Source organism: Mirounga angustirostris, unplaced genomic scaffold (genome assembly GCF_029215605.1).
Source record: "Mirounga angustirostris isolate CCGP_5_RB_7025 unplaced genomic scaffold, mMirAng1.0.hap1 SCAF_8, whole genome shotgun sequence".
Classification (NCBI taxonomy): domain Eukaryota; kingdom Metazoa; phylum Chordata; class Mammalia; order Carnivora; family Phocidae; genus Mirounga; species Mirounga angustirostris.
In genome coordinates, this window is record NW_026991716.1 from 46651985 (window position 1) to 46655647 (window position 3663).

General features: G+C 44.6%; 1 pseudogene; it reads right to left on the bottom strand.

Annotated features, from left to right (window-relative positions):
* Positions 1 to 1502: 1502 nt before the first annotated feature.
* LOC123836983 (multifunctional methyltransferase subunit TRM112-like protein) lies at positions 1503 to 1881 on the bottom strand (annotated as a pseudogene).
* Positions 1882 to 3663: the final 1782 nt, after the last annotated feature.

The window sequence follows — 3663 nt, forward strand, 5'->3', positions numbered from 1 at the left end:
GAAACCTGTCAGTATCTACTGATGAGTTCCAAACCTGATGTATAAAATCCCTTACCCTCCGGGCTCTGAGTGTATCTTTCTACACTTACTTCTCCCTCCCACCCAATGTTTTTTGTCTACACCACATACAAGTTATATACACACACACACGTACAAAGGCACACACACATGGGCACACACCCCCCACAAGGAAACACACTGTGTGCCCACACATATACAGAAGGACCTACATACACACATAGGCAAACATATAAGACACACATGGGCACACATAAGACACACAGATACATATAAAAGCCCATGCACACAAGTGTGCACACAGGCCCACAGAAGGACACACGTGTACGCACACACACATACACACGGGGACAGGTATTCACACACAGATGCACATATTGGGGCGCATGGAAGGACACATACATGGATGTATACACACACACACACAGACTTGGGCAGATGTCGGAAGACACACACCCTACACTCCATCTCGTGCGGATTAATCCTTGTTTTTTCCTGGGTCTCACTTCCAGCAAGGTGGTATAGTCTTTCATTTGGTTCATGAGCAAATCAGGCTTCTTGCTGTTCCCAAAAGCACAGAAATGCTTCCCTCATTTTAGCTGATTGCTGAAACAACTGGCTCTTTCTCTCAGCAACTGCATATAAATCCTCATCGCAGACATTGTCAAGAAGCATTGTTTGACCTCACCACTATTCAGAAACAGGTCTTTATTGATGATCATCTATAATCATGTGTAGCCTACACATTCTTCTGGATCGGGGATGTCCAAAAGAAATAGGAGAGCCACAGATGTGAGGTGCACATGTAATTTAAACTTTCCTAGTAGCTGTGTTGAAAAAAAAGTACAAAGGAGCAAGCAAAATTTTAGTAATGTATTTTATTTAATCTACCACAAAATATTATTTCAACATGTAATAATTATAAAACTATTAATGAGAATTTTACCTTATTTTTTGTGTGTATGCTGGTCCTTGAAATTTAGTGTGTATTTTACACTTAGCAATTTGGACCAACTGCATTTCACGTGTCACGGTTGCGTGTGGCTTGTGAATACTGTATTGTACCCTGCAGCATAGACTTTGCAGAATCCTCTCTGGATCGAATCAGACCAGTAGAAAGCCAGGGGTTGATGGCTACGAAGCTTTGAACAAATGTGTGGTTGTCTCTAGAACATCTTTGTGTGGCACTTAAGGCATGCCTTATGTAAGCTTACCTAACACCAGCTTTCACCTTGTTTACGCTGCTGAATTTTTAAAAGTTATTTTTCGTGTATTTTTTCTTTGCTGTATTAGATGCATTTTTTTTTTTTTTGGTTTTGAAACTTTAATGAGAAAAAGAAATATACTGAGCTCAAGAACACCGTGTGTGTTTTGTGTGTCACTGCGTCAAGGTTTGGGGATACATGACAGACCTAGCAAATAGGATATACATCAATGAAAACATTCCTGGTTACAGAATGACACCTGTCTAGCACCTGACACGATTAAGTCTCAGTTTCCTCATCACTCAGCAACATGTTGGGGATCCCGCGACTGATGGGGAACAGACGTCCAGACTCTGGGCACTGCAAGGTGCCCTCTAGCACATCCACCTGCAGCAGCATGTGGTGCATCTGCCTCAGGAGTTTCTCATCGTGCTCATACCCTTCAGTCGGCCCTTTGGGCACCTTGACCAGATTCAAGGTATCTGCCGCCTCCGGAAGTGCCACCCACTCCACCTTGGGTATCATATGCGCCAGGATGTCAGGGTTCAACTCCACAGGGTTGATGCGGACCTCGGTGGCCTGGAGGCACAGTGGGAAGCCACAGGGCCCCACCCCCCCACACATGCGAGCTCAGCAGGTTGTGGGTGAGCAGCTTCATGTCGCTACAACGCACTCTAGATGCATTTTTGTAAACCATTTTAAGTCCTTTTTTCTTTGTTGTTGGTCTTCTAATGAGACAAGTTGAAAAGGATGGAAGGAGATACTCATGTTCTTCCATATTGCTGTGATTCTCCGCGTTCGTCTCTGTGCCAGGCCATTCCTGGACCTCTTCTTCTCTCCCCCAGGGCAGGAGCTCCTCGCTTTATGCACACAAGGGCTTGCTCTTCAGTCAGTTCTTCAATAATGCTACACATGTTCCCCTAAATATCACTATGCTACGCAAAATCAAACAATGAAAGCCATAGGACTTAAAGGGAAAACAGGCTTAGGGACACAACACGCAAAGTTGAAGTGACACATCGATACAAAAACAAAAAAGAAAAGAGACTGAATGAAAACAGCAGAGCAGTTCTACACATGTGAAATTGTTAAGAGATACATAAATACTGCAATAAATATGGCACTTGACCTTGAATGAGACCCAAAGTTTGTTATGGAAGTGGGGGTCAGAAGGGTTCAGCTTGGGGCGCCTGGGTGGCTCAGTCAGTTGAGTGTCCAACTCTTGGTTTTGGCTCAGGTCCTGATATCATGGGTCGTGGGACTGAGCCCTGCGTCGGGCTCTGTGCTCAGCAGGGGGGTCTGCTTAGATATTCTCTCCCTCCGCCCCTCCCTCCCTCTCTCTCTCAAATAAATAAATCTTAAAAAAAAAAAAAGTTCAGCTTGTAAGTTGTCTGGAGGAAGTGAGTTGAAAGTTGAGAGAGCAGATGCGTGTTTAGGTGTGTGTGTGTGTGTGTGTGTATGTGCACGCACACGGGTGTGTTTTGGATAGTCCTACACTGCTCAGTTCATCTGGGTGCAGATTTCTCCGTTCACGTAGTGTTTCCTGCAAGTGAAGTGCACATAATCAGATGCAAAATTCACACGATGCTCAAATCATTTCCGAATATAACAAACGTTAGAACAAATTTGTATTTTTGAAAATAAGCATTATAACATAACTGCCGGTAGTTATTTCTATTATCACCACATTTGCATCTATTTACTTTTGGTTGCTTTCACATGGGTCCTCTGCTGTCTGGTCTGACTGCAAACCAACTTGGCTCGCATCTCATCTGTGTATCATCTGTCCCTCCAGAGCCCAGTGCCTGACACACAGGAGTACTCACGTTATCATTCAGATTGTGTTCATCTAGGGTATATTTGACTGCCTTGTATCAACTTCTGAATCCCTCAAGGGCAAAGACCACACCTTACACACGTCTTCAAACCATCTTTCTGTTTGAAACTCAGTAAGTTCGGAATGGGGTGGAGGATAGAAGCACGTGCAGTGTGTATACTCTGGTGCCTGGACTCACTCCTCTGCCACCCTCTGCCATTCCCTTATCTCTGGGAGACTTAGCCTGACCTAAGAAAATGTCAGTGGTGTAGTCAATGGGTTCAGTGTCTTAATAGAGCAGACTAAGGGGAGCCAAAGCAGGCTAAGGAAACAATAGTCCACGTTGTTTTTCCTTCTCTATTCCCTCCCCCAGCATGGAAACCCTTCCAGGCTGCTTTCCAGATTAGGACCAAGCCCTCATCGACCCTATAGAAATGCTTTTGCGCATGATCGTGGTAATAAAACCAGTGAAAACAGCATTCTTTTCCCATTGGCTAGGCCAGGATCATTCCTCACCCTGGGCAAATGGGCAAGTGGAAGTTTGAATAGAGAGAGCAACTAGAACACTGGGTCACTGAACCACACTGGAAACACCCAATGGAGTCGAAGGTCCTTTCTACACAT